Source organism: Entelurus aequoreus, linkage group LG14 (genome assembly GCF_033978785.1).
Source record: "Entelurus aequoreus isolate RoL-2023_Sb linkage group LG14, RoL_Eaeq_v1.1, whole genome shotgun sequence".
Taxonomy (NCBI): Eukaryota; Metazoa; Chordata; class Actinopteri; order Syngnathiformes; family Syngnathidae; genus Entelurus; species Entelurus aequoreus.
The window spans coordinates 49,206,083-49,226,894 of NC_084744.1; the positions used below are offsets into that span (position 1 = coordinate 49,206,083).

Here is a 20,812-nt window from a genome sequence, read left to right on the forward strand (position 1 = left end):
CATACAATTGTCCAGTTCCTTTTTGACACAACTATAACATCCATCCATCCATTTTTTTCTACCGATTGTCCCTCTCGCAGTCACGAGACAAATGTACCACTGTGTCTAAACTTGCGCGAGCGCAGAGCAGAAATATATGTGATATATTTATGTCACACCTGATACCCATTTCCTTCTGACTACTTGAGCTCTCCAGTGCATTCACTCGGCGCCAGTTCATCCCATATGGTTCACCCTTCCAGTTGTGTTCATCTCCTCTGCTCTGGCTCCACTTACGCTCCTCGTTCCTGTGGCTCTACCCCGGCGCTGCCGTGTAGTGTTTCTTATTCCTCGCCACAACTTTTTGTGTGCGATTACTATTTTCTTCGCACCTTTTGTGTGCATCCTTAGTTGTTGTTGTCATCCCTTCTTGAGTGTGCTTTTTGTTATTATTACTATTTGTTTCGTCTCTGCGTTGGGTTCCTACTCCGGCGAAGACCAATCGCGACAATAACTTAGTTTTTTAGTTTGTAACAAAATATATTTAAAGTGCAGCAATCTGCCAGAAATAAAAAACTAAAATATTTTTCAAACGCTAAACTTTTTTTTGACCGACGCAAGCCATTTGATACTGAAAAATGAAATTAAATGAACTCAGGAGCACTTTATATGAAACACTTTAACCTATAACACAAACAAATAAATCAATTTATGCAGATTATTTTATATATATATATATATATATATATATATATATATATATATATATATGTGTGTGTATATATATATATATATATATATACATATATGAATATAGCTTTTCGCATGATACTGATAAAGCATTTTCCCCAGGGTCACACGACTATTTGAGAAGGACCTATTTTACTGAACGGACGCAACAGAAGCTAGAACCACCACTATTTTTGTATTTTTTTTTAAAAATGTGTAACTATTTTTTATTAATTTGCTTTTGTTTTCCATGTATTTATTTATTTGTATTTAATTTTTGTGTCTTTTTTTAAAATTGCAAACCTAAACATCTTGTAATTATTCATGCATTCATCTGTATGTCACTTCTGCAGGGGATGTATACAAAGTGCACAAAGTAAAGCTGCACGCTATAATATTATTTTGCCAAATTGGTTCAAATCGTGTTGCTACCGTAATGGCATGGTTGAGCAACCACGCGGCATCTCTGGTGGCTTCAGTTCTGCACGTAGGCCCGTCTGCCGCTGCCCTTTGACAACAAGTCGGACGCTCTGCTTGTGTGTACATGTAAACAAAGTGTGATCAGGGCAAAGATTTACTCATTTTCTCTGCAGACACGTCCCACATCATAGACGTGCTTGTGTAATGTGCGGACATATAGTGGACTTACAGTACATCCGGAAAGTATGCTTCACTTTTTCCACAGCTGGTTATGTTAAGACCTTATTCCAAAATCATTTTTGTCCTCAACATTCTACACACAATACCCCATAATGACAAAGTGACATGTTTTTTTAATTTATTTAGCAAATTAAAAAAAACAAAAAAGATACACTATTGTGGAGGGAGGCGTGGTCTGCGGGCCTGCCGCGGAGCGGGGTAATAATAATAATAATAATGGATTTGATTTTAAATATCGCGCTTTTCTATTATTAGATACTCAAAGCGCTCACAGAGAAGTGGGAACCCATCATTCATTCACACCTGGTGTGGAAGGACCGGCCTCAAAGCACAGCTGGCAGGTGATTGGATTACCCAGCTGGGACTGATCATCCAATCACCTGCCATGCTTACTAGTGGCAGCCGGGCCGAGATACCAAGGGGGGAGTTGGAGCGAGAGAGCAAAGCAGAGAAGTCCTAACGATGTATTGCTGAAAAGCAAACCATACTGGTGGATGAGAATAAAAGACTTGATCCAACCTGAATACCGGGCTCTCGTGCCAGTGTGTGTGGTGGTCAGGAGAACCCACTAGAGGGCAACGTCTACAACTATATTGCCAAAAATATTTGGCCACCCATCAAAATGATCAGAATCAGGTGTCCTAATCACTTGGCCCGGCCACAGGTGTATAAAATCAAGCACTTAGGCATGAAGACTGTTTCTACAAACATTTGTGAAAGAATGGGCCGCTCTCAGTGATTTCCAGCGTGAAACTGTCATAGGATGCCACCTGTGCAACAAATCCAGTCGTGAAATTTCCTCGCTCCTAAATATTCCAAAGTCAACTGTCGGCTTTATAATAAGAAAATGGAAGAGTTTGGGAACAACAGCAACTCAGCCACAAAGTTGTAGGCCACGTAAACTGACAGAGAGGGGTCAGCGGATGCTGAAGCGCATAGTGCAGGGTGGTCCAAAGTGCGGCCCGGGGGCCATTTGCGGCCCGCAACTAATTGTTTACCGGCCCGCCACACATTCTGCAAAAATTGCAAAATTTATAATATTGCAAAAATGTAAAAAAACATTTTAAAAAAGTGGAATGAGGTGAAATCTAACAAGACAAAGTTTCAATGTTGACACAAAGCTGCCATGCAGGCTGTTTTTTTCTTTTGTCTTTGTTTATTTTTCTTTTTTTTGCCATTGCTAAAAAAAAAAAAAAAGACCAAAAATCTATGTTATAATGAATTATTAGTTAAAAAATATCACTTTAAAATGTTTTATGTGGAAAAATATTGTGGTTGCCATATAAAAACATCAAAGTTTTATTCAACAAAAGAGCATAAAACAAACAAAATAATAGTTCCAAACGTAAAATCGACAGATATATCTGAAGTTGATCTCGTAAGTGTTAAAAGTTTTAAAAAAAAACGAATAAAAATGTATCACTTTATGAGTGGGGGACCTTTTGGATCCCAAATATATTTAGTAGGATTTTATTTAACTTTTCACTGTGATTACTCAAAAATATTAAAGAATTAAAATCAATGGTGTCCTGCATTATTGATCTTTTAAGGCTCTAATTACTAAATACTGCCTATTTCAGTTTTACTATAAAAAACAAAGTTGTCTTTGACAGAAAACCTTTTTTTTATTTTTTACTTTATATCAACCTCAAGTTGATATAGAGATGTACTGTAAGCGTTAAATAAAAAATTATAATAATAATTTGACTTATTTTTAACAGTTTAATGACTGAGACCCTTTATAGTCCCCGGGAGCCCTAATGGTTAAAAAAAAAAAAAAATCCATATATTTTGTTAAGGTTTGAAAATGAACAATATCAAAATGGCCCCCGCATGCTTAAATTTTTCCGTGTAGTGGAAAAAGTTTGGACACCCCTGGCATAGTGCAAAGAGGTCGCCGACTTTCTGCACAGTCAGTAGCTACAGAGCTCCAAACTTCATGTAATCTTCCATGCTCCCAACCTTGTGGGAACCGTTTGGAGCGGGCCCCTTCCTCTTTCAACATGACTGTGCACCAGTGCACAAAGGAAGGTCCATAAAGACATGGATGACAGAGTCTGGTGTGGATGAACTTGACTGTCCTGCACAGAGTCCTGACCTGAACCTAGTTTCCAGATGCAGTGTGCAGTAATTCTGTGCATGCATCACGTGATTTTACAGTCAAACTATAATAAATAGTATACCAAATATTAAATATTGCATTTCAGACGTGATATGAAAGATATTGTGAGGTTATTGGTTCTGCACGTGCCCTCACACGGCGACAACAACACAGGGGGCCTATCTGCCAGACATGGCAGTTTGGAGGCCACCAGTCACAACATGATGGTATCTGCTTCCTCAATTGGTCCCCGCACAGAGCAACGTGCAGCAAGGCCCACGTTTGATGAAAGCCCTAAAAGGCGACGTCTGGTGTTGCAAAGCAGCTGTTAATTCTAGGAAAGGTTGCTAAAATAGAGAGCAGACTAGTGGGCGCACAATTAGCTGGAATTCCCGACAGAACAACAACTGACTAATCTTACCGTTTACATCACAACAGTAAACATTTCTGTCAACGTGATTACAAAGAGAAGTAATGCTTTCCTGTACAACGTTGTTTTGGAATGTTGGTGTGCAACAATTTGTGAGGGCTGGGAACCAAAGCACGTTTTTACTGTAAAACATAATCATATCCTTCATCACATCAGCGCTACTTGTTCTTTGACACGTCAGGTCTTACCAAAACAACATTTGACTCAGGTGCTTACATGGAATATTACAAGGTACAAAACCCCAAACCAGTGAAGTTGGCACGTTGTGTAATTCGTAAATAAAAACAGAATACAATGATTTGCAAATTCTTTTCAACTTATATTCAATTGAATAGACTGCAAAGACAAGATATTTAATTTTTTTTTGCAAATAATCATTAACGTAGAATTTAATGGCAGCAACACATTGCAAAAAAGGTGACACAGAGGCATTTTTACCACTGTGTTACATGGCCTTTCCTTTTAACAACACTCAGTAAACGTTTGGGAACTGAAGACACCAATTTTTGAATCTTTTCAGGTGGAATTATTTCCCATTCTTGCTTGATGTACAGCTTAAGTTGTTCACCAGTCTCTGTTGTGGTATTTTAGGCTTCATAATGCGCCACACATTTTCAATGGGAGACAGGCCTGGACTACAGGCAGGCCAATCTAGTACCCGCACTCTTTTACTATGAAGCCACACTGTTGTAACACGTGGCTTGGCGTTGTTTTGCTGGAATAAGCAGGGGCGTCCATGACAACATTGCTTGGATGGCAACATATGTTGCTCCAAAACCTGTATGTACCTTTCAGCATTAATGGTGCCTTCACAGATGTGTAAGTTACCCATGCCTCGGGCACTAATACACCCCCATACCATCACAGATGCTGGCTTTTGAACATTGCGCCTATAACAATCTGGATGGTTTGTTTCCTCTTTGTGTTGACGTCCACAGTTTCCAAAAACAATTTGAAATGTGGACTCGTCAGACCACGGAACACTTTTCCATTTTGCATCAGTCCATCTTAGATGAGCTCGGGCCCAGCGGGTGTTGTTGATAAATGGCTTTTGCTTTGCATAGTAGAGTTGTAACTTGCACTTACAGATGTTTCCCCTCACCTGTTTTCTGTTTGTAATCAGCACTATATAAGTTGAGCTTGCGACAGTTTTTGTTGTCGGGACATTATTCACGATTCCCTGGTGACTGTTGAGGTTTCTTTCCATGCTGAGCTCTAGTACGCACGTACTTTGTGGACGCCGTCTGCTCCACATTCTTAGTAAGTGTTTTTGCTGTGTTCCAGCATTTTGTTTTGTTTCCCTCATTGTCTGTCTGTTCAAAGCACTTCCCTGTTGCTCTCGCTTTTTGTTTTGTTAGTTTAATCAATAAACACCTCATTTTTTTACTGCACGCTGCCTCCTCGTTTGTCTGCATTTTTAAAATCACTACCACCTCCGTTGTCTCACACGACGCACCGCTTGACAAAAAGACCGCCAAACTGATTGAGTGATGGGGCCTAAAATTGTACAAAATTGTGTTTTAAATTCAACTGGTGCAAACGCTACATTAACATATTCAAATGATATTGTGTAGACACACAGACGCACTACATATAGCGGTTGGTAGAGTGGCTGTGCCAGCAACTTGAGGGTTCCAGATTCGATCCCCGCTTCCGCCATCCTAGTCACTGTTGTTGTGTCCTTGGGCAAGACACTTTACCCACCTGCTCCCAGTGCCACCCACACTGGTTTAAATGTAACTTAGATATTGGGTTTCACAATGTAAAAGCACTTTGAGTCACTAGATATATAAATATACGCTATATAAATATAATTCACTTCACTTCACATACAAATGGCAGCAATGAGAACCGCTGAGAATACCCCCGACAGCCAGCACCACAGACCCAGATCAAAACGACCGAAAACCACACGTCAACAAAACCATGGAGGCCAACCAGCGCCAGCCCCAGCACCAACATGCAAACAAGAGACATCAATGCCACACCCACCAAAAAACACCACTCCCCAATCAAAAGCCGCACGAGCACACCACGGTCCAAACTACCTAGCCACAGCACAAAGTCATCCATACAAACCCCACAGTGTCACGCTGGAATTGAAATACTTTTGAAAACTGGACAACATTTATTTTTTTATTTTTACATTCTTTATACCTTATTTTTTGGAGCATTGCTACATAAGCCGTACCTGCAAAATTTGGGAGAAAAAAAGCTTTTTACAGATGTCAGTCGCACAGACTGTAAGCTGCAAATACATATGTTGTGAAATAAGTTATTTATACAGAACTATTTTGTAAATGTTTATTTACATACCTTAAAGGCCTACTGAAATGATTTTTTTTTTATTTAAACGGGGATAGCGAATCCATTCTATGTGTCATACTTGATCCTTTCGCGATATTGCCATATTTTTGCTGAAAGGATTTAGTAGAGAACATCGACGATAAAGTTCGCAACTTTTGGTCGCTGATAAAAAAAAAGCCTTGCCTGTACCGGAAGTAGCGTGACGTCACAGGTTGAAGGGCTCCTCACATTTCCCCATTGTTTACACCAGCAGCGAGAGCGATTCGGACCGAGAAAGCGACGATTACCCCATTAATTTGAGCGAGAATGAAAGATTCGTGGATGAGGAACGTGAGAGTGAAGGACTAGAGTGCAGTGCAGGACGTATCTTTTTTCGCTTTGACCGTAACTTAGGTACAAGCTGGCTCATTGGATTCCACACTCTCTCCTTTTTCTATTGTGGATCACGGATTTGTATTTTAAACCACCTCGGATACTATATCCTCTTGAAAATGAGAGTCGAGAACGCGAAATGGACATTCACAGTGACTTTTATCTCCACGACAATACATCGGCGAATCACTTTAGCTATGGAGCTAACGTGATAGCATCGTGCTTAAATGCATATAGAAACAGACGAAATAAGCCCTGACTAGAAGGATAGACAGAAGATCAACAATACTACCAAACTCTGGACCTGTAACCACACGGTTAATGCTGTACCGCCTGGCGAAGCCTAGCAATGCTGTTGCTAATGACGCCATTGAAGCTAACTTAGCTTCGGGACCTCGACAGAGCTATGCTAAAAACATTAGCTCTCCACCTGCGCCAGCTCTCATCTGCTCATCAACACCCGTGCTCACCTGCGTTCCAGCCATCGACGGCGCGACGAAGGACTTCACCCGATCATCGATGCGGTCGGCGGCCCGGAGACGGAGGAAGTCAAGGTGAGGACAGTAGCGTGTCTGCTATCCAACTCAAAGTCCTCCTGGTTGTGTTGCTGCAGCCAGCCGCTAATACACCGATCCCACCTACAGCTTTCTTCTTTACAGTCTCCATTGTTAATTGAACAAATTGCAAAAGATTCACCAACACAGATGTCCAGAATACTGTGGAATTTTGCGATGAAAACAGAGCTGTTTGTATTGGGATACAATGGTGTCCGAATACTTCCGCTTCAACCCTTGACGTCAAGCGCAAACGTCATCATACCTAGACGTTTTCAGCCGGAAGTTTCCCGGGAAATTTAAAATTGCACTTTATAAGTTAACCCGGCCATATTGGCATGTGTTGCGATGTTAAGATTTCATCATTGATATATAAACTATCAGACTGCGTGGTCGGTAGTAGTGGCTTTCAGTAGGCCTTTAATCGTTTTCAAACTGTGTCTGTAACACGGCAGTAAAACGGCTGATCGAACAAAACAGACGTCATCGTCATGGACCCACTAGCTGCAGAAGCTAGCTCTCCAATCAGCTTAAACATACTCAATAACTCCATAGTGACATTTTAGTGAATTTGCTGAGGACTTTGTAAAACTGAAACAATACAAAAAGAATGCCATGGTAAGTTAACAATACTAACTAACTAAATTCTAACCTAATGATTATTTGCACCAAAAAAAAAAAATAGTTTCTCAGTTCGAACATTAAATATCTTGTCTTTGCAGTCTATTCAATTGAATATAAGTTGAAAAGGATTTGCAAATCATTGTATTCTGTTTTTATTTACGAATTACACAACGTGCCAACTTTACTGGTTTTGGATTTTTGGATTTACGTCAACTGATATTTCCCATTTATGGTTAGTTTGTGGGCCAAACTATATCAGGATATGAGTTGTGATCCATATTGTGCAGCTCTACACTCGTGTTAGCGACAGTGTTCGCACAGTTTAGGGATGTTCTGAGGAGGCCTTATGATGGTATTGTGTTTAAATGTATGAGTGCACATGCGTACCTTGTTTGAGTATTAATAATGAAATTGTGATATTTGTGCTACAAAAAATACTCTATGCTAATGAAGTGATTTAATTAACTCATATTATGTTCAACATATGGTGAATGTTTATATTTAACTTGGAGGAAGCGAACCACCAGGTTTAAGTAAATAATGGTTGAGCCCATAATAAATTAAGGAGCCTTAGTTGGACATTCGCATGTGGACTGGAATTAGCTCTCTCACAAGAAGAAGCAATAAAAACAGGCTTCGGAATGCAAAAGTTATACCGTATTTTTCGGACTACAAGTCGCAATTTTTTTTATAGCTTGGCCGGGGTGCGACTTATACTCGGGAGCGACTTATGTGTGAAATTATTAACACATTACCGTAAAATATCAAATAATATTATTTAGCTCATTCACGTAAGAGACTAGACGTATAAGATTTCATGAGATTTAGCGATTAGGAGTGACAGATTGATTGGTAAACGTATAGCATGTTCTACATGTTGTAGTTATTTGAATGACTCTTACCATAATATATTACGTTAACATACCAGGCACGTTCTCAGTTGGTTATTTATGCCTCATATAACGTACACTTATTCAGCCTGTTGTTCACTATTCTTTATTTATTTTAAATTGCCTTTCAAGTGTCTATTTTTGTTGTTGGCTTTTATCAAATAAGTTTCCCCAAAAAATGTGACTTATACTCCAGTGCGACTTATATATGTTTTTCCCCTCTTTATTATGCATTTTCGGCCGGTGCGACTTATACTCCGGAGCGATTTATACTCCGAAAAATACGGTAGCTCTATCCTGGAGGAGAGATTCCATGCTTATCTTAACGTCAACCTACAAGTTATGGTATACATCTGTTGTCTTCCCAGTCACTAAGACACGAACATCTCCTTACATGGTCAGGTTGTACTCTCCTGAATTATCACACACCCAGACAGAGAAAGAAGGAATGCAAGACTGTGGTTTGGCTCCTCCAAGTGAGGAGTGCTTCATTTTTGACCTGAGCTCCTCCCGGAACTGCAGACCTGTATAATGACACTCGCTTGTAATAAAGCAATTTTTTTTTTAGCAAAGCGTCTCCGATGTCTCTTTTGATCCGGCCACTCTGACGTGTCGCCCTTCTGTCCAGACGAGGAAGACAACACCAGAAATACACATCACTACAAAAAAACATCTGTGCTACTTATTTTTTTCATTAATTTTCTGTTACGTGTACAGGGGAAAAAGACGGCCCAGACAGCGGTGACGTCGTTTTAATAATAATAATAATACCTGGGATTTATATAGCGCTTTTCTAAATACCCAACTACAGTCGCTTTACATGTTGAGAACCCATCATTCATTCACACCTGGTGGTGGTAAGCTACTTGGTAGACTGACGGAAGCGTGGCTGCCAATTTGCGCCTACGGCCCCTCCGACCACCACCTATCATTCATCATTCATTCACCGGTGTGAGCGGCACCGGGGGCAAGGGTGAAGTGTCCTGCCCAAGGACACAACGGCAGCGATTTTGGATGGTAAGAGGCGGGGAGCGAACCTGCAACCCTCAGGTTTCTGGCACGGTTGCTCTACCCACTACGCCACGCCGCCGTTTTAGTTCTATTTATTATAGACACACAAGGGAAATGAGGCGTGTAATTAATTTAAACGATGTATGTGTGCGACTATGTGTGGAAATTCACTGTTGAGTGTTACCGGTAGTGTTGAGCGAGAGGCGGAAGTCCAAGAGGGACAAGGCAGGCTCGGAGGTCCGTGAGCTGGCGTGAGGTCAAGGGCAGGAGAGAGGCATCGAAGGTCTGTATCCAGGCGGGAGGTTGAGATCCTAGAAGCAGCTGGGGAACCAGAGGGAATACAGGGAGATGAGACACACTGCTCGTGACCCGGGAACGGAGGGATGCTGACAAAGAAACATGAGACAAATGAAGACAGAGGGGGAGAAAACACACAGAGAAAGAGAGAGAGCATAGAGCTTGATACGAGTCACTTACTGTACAGGAACAGGTTGCTACGTTCTGTCCCAGAATGCAGGTTTGCACAGGATCAAGAAGCCCAGGAAGCTCATCAGTGACAGGTGTACTGATTTCACAGGAGCGCCCTTGGATGTGCGCCCAGCGCAGCGCACAGATGTTACGCACTAAGGTGCGCCCGGGCCGTGACAGTTTCAATCATTTTCATTTTTTTATAGGTTGCTGACAACTTATTTCTCTTTTCATTCCTTACACAAACTTCGTCATCTCTTGGCCTCTGTTATCTCTGTGCACATGTGTTCCTGTGTGCTTACTATTTCTACTGGGTAGAACTGAGAGCCTTGTTGATTATATTAAGCACTGCTGCCACCTCGCTGCAGTCTTCCCTATCGTTCAAACATGGGTACTAAGTGTAGGCATGAATAGTGAAAATCTCCCCTGCTGCTCATGAACCTCCAATAATGACCCTCAAACACTTGCTGTGAGTCAAATACTATTCTCGTGCTGCATTTAAAGGCCTACTGAAACCCACTACTACCGACCACGCAGTCTGATAGTTTATATATCAATGATGAAATCTTAACATTGCAACACATGCCAATACGGCCGGGTTAACTTATAAAGTGCAATTTTAAATTTCCCGCTAAACTTCCGGTTGAAATCGTCTATGTATGATGACGTATGCGCGTGACGTCAATCGTTGAACCGGAAGTATTCGGAGCCCATTGAATCCAATACAAAAAGCTTTGTTTTCATCTCAAAATTCCACAGTATTCTGGACATCTGTGTTGGTGAATCTTTTGCAATTTGTTTAATGAACAATGAAGGCTGCAAAGAAGAAAGTTGTAGGTGGGATCGGTGTAATAGCGGCGGACTACAGCAACACAACCAGGAGGACTTTGAGATGGATAGCAGACGCGCTAGCCGCCGACCTCACCTTGACTTCCTCCGTCTACGGGCCACCGACCGCATCTATGATCGTCGCTCCGTCGATCGCTGGAACGCAGGCGAGCACGGGTGTTGATGAGCAGATGAGGGCTGGCGTAGGTGGATAGCTAATGTTTTTAGCATAGCTCTGTGAGGTCCCGTTTCTAAGTTAGCTTCAATGGTGTCGTTAGCAACAGCATTGTTAAGCTTCGCCAGCCTGGAAAGCATTAACCGTGTAGTTACATGTCCATGGTTTAATAGTATTGTTGATTTTCTGTCTATCCTTCCAGTCAGGGGTTTATTTCTTTTGTTTCTATCTGCATTTAAGCCTGATGTGCTATCACGTTATCTCCGTAGCTAAAGAGCTTCGCCGATGTATTGTCGTGGAGATAAAAGTCACTGTGAATGTCCATTTCGCGTTCTCGACTCTCATTTTCAAGAGGATATAGTATCTGAGGTGGTTTGAAATACAAATCTGTGATCCACAATAGAAAAAGGAGAAAGTGTGGAATCCAATGAACCCTTGTACCTAAGTTACGGTCAGAGCGAAAAAGATACGTCCTGCACTACACTCTAGTCCTTCACTCTCACGTTCCTCATCGAAGAATCTTTCATCCTCGCTCAAATTAATGGGGTAATCGTCGCTTTCTCGGTCCGAATCGCTCTGGCTGCATTGTAAACAATGGGGAAATGTGAGGAGCCTTTCAACCTGTGACGTCACGCTACTTCCGGTACAGGCAAGGCTTTTTTTTATCAGCGACCAAAAGTTGCGAACTTTATCGTCGATGTTCTCTACTAAATCCTTTCAGCAAAAATATGGCAATATCGCAAAATGATCAAGTATGACACATAGAATGGATCTGCTATCCCCGTTTAAATAAAAAAATGTCATTTCAGTAGGCCTTTAACCCTTGTTTAATGTTCATATTGTTGTTACTCAGCCAGCGTTTGTGGGTCTGATGGACCTGTCGCATTTTGTGGCTTTTAATGCCTCACAATCAAACACTTTTATGTTAAAATACCAACGCTGGCTGAGTAACAACAATATGAACGTTGCACGGAAAATTTGTCTGCCAGTTTCTGCATCCCACAGGGATTCTTCTTTTGTGTTTCTGCAACTGCGGTTCCCACACAAGGTTGCAACATTGTTTGTCAACACTGTCTGCTCTCATTTTCTCGCACATTTGATCCCTTGATGTTCTGTGTACCTACACTCTGTCCTCCTGTCTATGCCTGCTGTGTGTGTATGTGTGTGTGTGTGTGTGTGTGTGTGGGGGGTGGGGGGGGGGGGGTGTACACAAAACATAAATTTCCACACTTCTATTAGCCCCGGGTCCAGTGGACCCGGACATCTTATATGCAATAGAAATTTGTAGGGGGGGTTTATGGTGTGTGTTCATTAAATATGTATTCTGATATATGTTCTTCACAGAAAATGAGCCAAAGTCAGTGAGTCTCAGTTTGAAAAATTAATTAATTGTATCATTTTTCTTTTAATAAAAAATTAAAAAAACGGATCCCACAGACCCGAACACCACACAAGGGTTAAGGACACGGCAACATCCTGACATTCGCACTCAGTGACCTGCGGGCCTTTTAGCCATCGTGCATGCAGTCAGCTCAGGAAAGATTCGGACATGGAAGGGAACATCCCTGTGGCGGCAGCACACAAGGGCATGATGTCATCTTCCAGGGAAAACACGACTCGGATGTGCGCAGTTATGAGAAGGCTTGCTTGCAAACACACACACACACACACACACACACTCGTGCATGACAGGATAGAATGTGACATGGCAGATGAGCAAATGTGAGTGCAGGATGAGGGGAAGCCTCCATCCCTCAGGGGAGGAACCAATGCAGTTTTCATGCACACAAATCCATTTAGACATCAGTGGAATGTAGGTAAACAATTGCACCAGCAACCTTTCTCGGCAAACACATTCATTTGTTCATCGCTCGTGCCTTAAAACCACATGCTTTCCCTTTTCATTTGACCCAATTTTTTTATTCAGACGCAGAGGGCAAAAAGGGAAGAGCAGCTCCTTTTGGCTCGCCGATGTGTCAAAGTGAGCGAGCGCGTGGGAGGATATGTTCAACATGCACTGCAGTGACAGTGGTGCAGGGGAAGGCAGTGTTGTAGAAAAAAGCTAAGAGAAGGCTTACATACTAAGGGCGTCAAACCTTTTTCCACAAAGGGCTGCACACTGAAAAATCTAATCATGCAGGGGCCGTTTCGATATTTTTCATTTTCTAAATAAATACAGTATGCACTTAATTGCCAGAAGTATTTGGCCACTCATCCAAATGATCAGAATCAGGTGTCCTAATCACTTGGCCCCGGCCACAGGTGTATAAAATCAAGCACTTAGGCATGGAGACTGTTCCAGTTCTGTAGATCAGTGGTCCCCAACCACCGATTGGTACCGGGCCGCACAAAAAAATAAAAATAAAAAAATAAACAAAATAAATAAAAATATATATATCTTTTTCTTAATTAAATCAACATAAAAAACACAATATATGGATTATATATCAATATAGATCAATACAGTCTGCAGGGATACAGTCCGTAAGCACACATGATTGTATTTCTTTAACAATCAATCAATCAATCAATCAATGTTTATTTATATAGCCCTAAATCACAAAAGTCTCAAAGGGCTGCGCAAGCCACAACGACATCCTCGGTACAGAGCCCACATAAGGGACGTCGATGTGAATGACTATGAGAAACCTTGGAGAGGACCGCATATGTGGGTAACCCCCCCTCTAAGTACAGTCCTTAGTGGATCTAACATAATAGTGAGAGTCCAGTCCATAGTGGATCTAACATAATAGTGTGAGAGTCCAGTCCATAGTGGATCTAACATAATAGTGTGAGAGTCCAGTCCATAGTGGATCTAACATAATAGTGAGAGTCCAGTCCATAGTGGATCTAACATAATAGTGTGAGAGTCCAGTCCATAGTGGATCTTACATAATAGTGTGAGAGTCCAGTCCATAGGGGATCTAACATAATAGTGAGAGTCCAGTCCATAGTGGATCTAACATAATAGTGTGAGAGTCCAGTCCATAGTGGATCTTACATAATAGTGTGAGAGTCCAGTCCATAGTGGATCTAACATAATAGTGTGAGAGTCCAGTCCATAGTGGATCTTACATAATAGTGTGAGAGTCCAGTCCATAGGGGATCTAACATAATAGTGAGAGTCCAGTCCATAGTGGATCTAACATAATAGTGAGAGTCCAGTCCATAGTGGATCTAACATAATAGTGTGAGAGTCCAGTCCATAGTGGATCTAACATAATAGTGAGAGTCCAGTCCATAGCGGATCTAACATAATAGTGTGAGAGTCCAGTCCATAGTGGATCTAACATAATAGTGAGAGTCCAGTCCATAGTGGATCTAACATAATAGTGTGAGAGTCCAGTCCATAGTGGATCTAACATAATAGTGTGAGAGTCCAGTCCATAGTGGATCTTACATAATAGTGTGAGAGTCCAGTCCATAGTGGATCTAACATAATAGTGTGAGAGTCCAGTCCATAGTGGATCTTACATAATAGTGTGAGAGTCCAGTCCATAGGGGATCTAACATAATAGTGAGAGTCCAGTCCATAGTGGGGCCAGCAGGAGACCATCCCGAGCGGAGACGGGTCAGCAGTGCAGAGATGTCCCCAACCGATGCACAGGCGAGCGGTCCCAACTCTGGACAGCCAGCACTTCATCCATGGTCACCGGAACCGGAATAACCCGGCGAGGGGGCAGAGGAGAAAAGAAAACGGCAGATCAACTGGTCTAAAATATGAAACCCCCCCCCCATGGTCCGTGGGACAAATTTTCAAGCGTTGACCGGTCCGCAGCTACAAAAAGGTTGGGGACCACTGCTGTAGATGACATCACACCAAGAGGGGGGGACATATCACGTCTGGCGATGAGAAGGGGGCGTTCCAAGTAGGGATGTCCGATAATATCGGGCTGCCGATATTATCGGCCGATAAATGCTTTAAAATGTAATATCGGAAATGATCGGTATCAGTTTCATAGTTATCGGTATCGGTTTCTAAAAGTAAAATGTATGATGTACACAGACGTAGGGAGAGGTACAGAGTGCCAATAAACCTTAAAGGCATTTCCTTTGCGTGCGTGCCGTCCGAGTCACATAATATCTACCGGCTGTTCTCATCACGCATTGATGCAAGGCGTACTTGGTCAACAGCCATACAGGTCACACTGAGGGTAGCCGTGTAAACAACTTTAACACTGTTACAAATATGCGCCACACTGTGAACCCACACCAAACAAGAATGACAAACACATTTCGGGAGAACATCCGCACAGTAACACAACATAAACACAACAGAACAAATACCCAGAATCCCTTGCAGTACTAACTCTTCCGGGACGCTACAATATAAACCCCCCCGCAACCCCCTACCCCACCCACCTCAACCTCCTCATAGTCTCTCTCAGGGAGAGCATGTCCCAAATTCCAAAGTAAATAATGGGGGTATAAATGGAAACAGAATAGAAAAGTATTACAATAAGAAGAAAGATAAAAAGTAACAATGAGAATAAAAATATAACAGTAAAATAAGAAAATAACAAAAGAAACTAGGCAGTAGTCACCGTGTTAGGTAAAAGTATTGCACTGTTATTGTTTTGAGGCATGTTAAAAAAAATACTGCACTTTGTGACTTCAATAATAAATATGGCAGTGCCATGTTGGCATTTTTTTCCATAACTTGAGTTGATTTATTTTGGAAAACCTTGTTACATTGTTTAATGCATCCAGCGGGGCATCGCAACAAAATTAGGCATAATAATGTGTTAATTCCACTACTGTATATATCGGTATCGGTTGATATCGGAATCGGTAATTAAGAGTTGGACAATATCGGATATCGGCAAAAAAGCCATTATCGGACATCTCTAGTTCCAAGTACAGTTAAATATCTACCCATTACTCAAAAATGATCAGATATTATAGATAATGAGATTAAAGGCCTACTGAAATTAAATTGTTTTATTTAAACTGGGATAGCAGATCCATTCTATGTGTCATACTTGATCATTTCGCGATATTGCCATATTTTTGCTGAAAGGATTTAGTAGAGAACATCGACGATAAAGTTCGCAACTTTTGGTCGCTGATAAAAAAAGCCTTGCCTGTACCGGAAGTAGCGTGACGTCACAGGTTGAAAGGCTCCTCACATTTCCCCATTGTTTACACCAGCAGCGAGAGCGATTCGGACCGAGAAAGCGACGACTACCCCATTAATTTGAGCCAGGATGAAAGATTTGTGGATGAGGACGTGAGAGTGAAGGATTAGAGTGCAGTGCAGGACGTATCTTTTTTCGCTCTAACCGTAACTTAGGTACAAGGGCTCATTGGATTCCACACTCTCTCCTTTTTCTATTGTGGATCACAGATTTGTATTTTAAACCACCTCGGATACTATATCCTCTTGAAAATGAGAGTCGAGAACGCGAAATGGACATTCACAGTGACTTTTATCTCCACGACAATACATCGGCGAAGCACTTTAGCTACGGAGCTAACGTGATAGCATCGTGCTTAAATGCAGATAGAAACAAAAGAAATAAACCCCTGACTGGAAGGATAGACAGAAAATCAACAATACTATTAAACCATGGACCTGTAACTACACGGTTAATGCTTTCCAGCTTGGCGAAGCTTAACAATGCTGTTGCTAACGATGCCATTGAAGCAACGGGACCTCACAGAGCTATGATAAAAACATTAGCGCTCCACCTACGCCAGCCAGCCCTCATCTGCTCATCAACACCCGTGCTCACCTGCGTTCCAGCGATCGACGGAAGGACGAAGGACTTCACCCGATCATCCGTGCGGTCGGCGGCTAGCGTCGGATAGCGCGTCTGCTATCCAAGTCAAAGTCCTCCTGGTTGTGTTGCTGCAGCCAGCCGCTAATACACCGATCCCACCTACAGCTTTCCTCTTTGTAGTCTTCATTGTTCATTAAACAAATTGCAAAAGATTCACCAACACAGATGTCCAGAATACTGTGGAATTTTGAGATAAAAACAGAGCTTTTTTGTATTGGATTCAATGGTGTCCGAATACTTCCGTTTCACTACTGACGTCACGTGCATACGTCATCATACATAGACGTTTTCAACCGGAAGTTTAGCGGGAAATTTAAAATTGCACTTCATAAGTTAACCCGGCCGTATTGGCATGTGTTGCAATGTTAAGATTTCATCATTGATATATGAACTATCAGACTGCGTGGTCGGTAGTAGTGGGTTTCAGTAGGCTTTTAAGAGTAAGTCAAGTCATCCACTTCAATGATTTTTCCAAGGTACCCATAAAAAAAGGTTCCCCAGAAAAACAATAGCATGGCTGTGACTCGCACCATGTTTGATAGCCATGTGATTGATGACATTTTCTGGGAAGCACCCATCCTGTTATTGTCTAAATGCTGCATTTTAGTGACGGTGACACACACACACACACACACACACACACACACACACACACACACACACACACACACACACACACACACACACACACACACACACACACACACACACACACACACACACACACACACAAAACAGATACAAGAAGCCTGCATGGGAGCACAACTCCCTCAGATAATAGTGGAGCATCCTTTGTATTTCAGCACTCTTCCTTCCTCATGTGTGGACTCCACCTGAGGCCCAAACTTCCAGAGAATCGCCTTTGACTAGTCGCTCAAATGTCTCCCTTTGACCGACCGACCAATGGACTCCACTCCTGGCCGTCAATCCGAGAGGAAACAAATAGCAGCTGTGGAGTGGAAATTCTAAGGAAGGCATTTGTTTTCATAGAGTGGATATGGAGAGAGCGAGGTTTGTTTTGCAGGAAGTGGTCCGCTTCCTCTCTGCCTTGGCCTCCAGTTGTGGGCCTTCTCTGGACCTGCATGAAAACATTTAAGGGAGGAAGCCAAAAATCTCTTCCTGCTGCGGGAGCGTGCACGCTTGTTAAAGCTGCACTGCTGGGGCTTTGTCTGTTCACAACTGATTACTACGTGTAAATCAAACTCTTTGTATTCGTAAGGATATGTGTTTGAAATTATTTAAAGGCCTACTGAAATGATTTTTTTAAATTTAAACTGGGATAGCAGATCCATTCTATGTGTCATACTTGATCATTTCGCGATATTGCCATATTTTTGCTGAAAGGATTTAGTAGAGAACATCGACGATAAAGTTCGCAACTTTTGGTCGCTGATAAGAAAAGCCTTGCCTGTACCGGAAGTAGCGTGACGTCACAGGTTGAAAGGCTCCTCACATTTCCCCATTGTTTACACCAGCAGCGAGAGAGATTCGGACAGAGAAAGTGACAATTACCCCATTAATTTGAGCGAGGATGAAAGATTCGTGGATGAGGAACGTGAGAGTGAAGGACTAGAGTGCAGTGCAGGATGTATCTTTTTTCGCACTGACTGTAACTTAAGTACAAGGGCTCATTGGATTCCACACTTTCTCCTCTTTCTATGGTGGATCACGGATTTGTATTTCAAACCACCTGGGATACTATATCCTCTTGAAAATGAGAGTCGAGAACGCGAAATGGACATTCACAGTGACTTTTATCTCCACGACAATACATCGGCGAAGCACTTTAGCTACTGAGCTAACGTGATAGCATCGGGCTTAACTGCAGATAGAAACAAAATAAATAAACCCCTGACTGGAAGGCTAGACAGAAAATCAACAATACTATTAAACCATGGACCTGTAAATAAACGGTTAATGCTTTCAGCCTGGCGAAGCTTAACAATGCTGTTGCTAACGACGCCATTGAAGCTAACTTAGCTACGGGACCTCACAGAGCTATGCTAAAAACATTACCTATCCACCTATGCCAGCCCTCATCTGCTCATCAACACCCGTGCTCACCTGCGTTCCAGCGATCGACGGTGCGACAAAGGACTTCACCCGATCATCGATGCGGTCGGCGGCTAGCGTCGGATAGCGCGTATGCTATCCAACTCAAAGTCCTCCTGGTTGTGTTGCTGCAGCCAGCCGCTAATACACCGATCCCACATACAGCTTTCTTCTTTGCAATCTTCATTGTTCATTAAACAAATTGCAAAAGATTCACCAACAAAGATGTCCAGAATACTGTGGAATTTTGCGATGAAAACAGAGCTTTTTGTATTGGATACAATGTGTCCGAATACTTCCGTTTCAACGATTGACGTCACTCGCATACGTCATCATACATAGACGTTTTCAACCGGAAGTTTCGCGGGAAATTTAAAATTGCACTTTAAAAGTTAACCCGGCCGTATTGGCATGTGTTGCAATGTTAAGATTTCATCATTGATATATAAACTATCAGACTGCGTGGTCAGTAGTAATGGATTTCAGTAGGCCTTTAAGCCTTTATGGCAGGGGTGGGCAATTAATTTTTACCGGGGGCCGCATGAGCAACCCGAACACTGCTGGAGGGCCACATCGACAATATTTCAATTACATTTTGCTCAATATTATTTTTGATATATACCGTAAGATAAATAATAATAATAATAATAATAATAATTAATAATAATAGTAATACTTCAACATAGTGTGTGTAACAGCATTCCATGACTAATATAAATACATTAACATTAATAATAAATGACAGTAAAATAAGCACACGTATGACTGAGGAGTCATAGTGTAACTTTGTGTGGTGTTTGAGTTGTCCGACTTTTTGTGTGGCCATAAACGCACCAGTGGTTTAGTGGTATGCATGTTGGTGACAGATGACAAGTTGGTTTTGGCCTGGTTTGTACGGCAGAAAATTACTAGTTTTTCGAGATAGAATTGTTTTACTCATGTTTTTCGTGTGGTTATGTCCGAATATAAACAGTTTTGCTCAATAAAGTGATCGATGTAATTCCTGTCCTCGAAGCATCTCGATAGACGTTACAATAATTGAACGGTGTTGGCGAACACCGTTAGGGCCGCTTGTTGTCACTGTCACTCAGAGTTGCATTGCAAAACTACATAGAATAAATATGTTTATTTTGTTTAGAATTCAGATGGGATTTGATTTGGTGCGCGGCATATATTTGCTGCGCGCAGCGGACGCTTGAGCAGTGCGCAATTGCGCAGGCGCGCACCTTAGAGGGAACGTTGCTTGGCAGTCCATGTCTTGTTGAAAACACGGCATTCGTCATCAACTTTTCTCTTTTTAGCGTCTCGGGTGTAAACCGTGCATCACTTGTCGCTGCATGTGCACCTTCACTCGCAGGTTACACACGGACACACGCCCATAAATAATACTTTTCAAAATAAAAGCAGCACAGTTGTATTGCGCGCACAACATAGATGTTTTTTCAACTTTATTTTGTAATTTGTGATTGCAGCTGTTCACATTCACTCACAATCACGCACACGCATACGTCCACACGGAAGTAATACAAATAACGATTTTCAAAACAAAAGCAGCACCGTTGTATTGCACACTCGACAAAGATACTTTTTAAAATGTATTTTGTAATTTATAATTGGCCTCACGCGGGCCGGACAGGGACGCACAAAGGGCCGGATGCGGCCCGCGGGCCGCAGAATGCCCAGGTCTGCTTTATGGCGTCCGAACAATGATAGAGTTTGCCATTTCTATGGGCTTAATGAAATTGTAAAGGACTGTTGTCAATTCGATGTTGATGTGCTCAAATCTCTTGCTTGTTTTTAAAAGCTACATACAATATTCAAAGTTTATTTTCAATCAAAGTTTAGTGTA

At 41.9% G+C, this 20,812-nt stretch overlaps 1 protein-coding gene across 1 annotated transcript in view; it reads right to left on the reverse strand.

Annotated features, from left to right (window-relative positions):
* LOC133664979 (fizzy-related protein homolog) overlaps nt 1-20,812 on the reverse strand; it is a 69,034-nt gene that overhangs the window by 34,927 nt on the left and 13,295 nt on the right. The gene's annotated exons all lie outside the window — the stretch shown is intronic.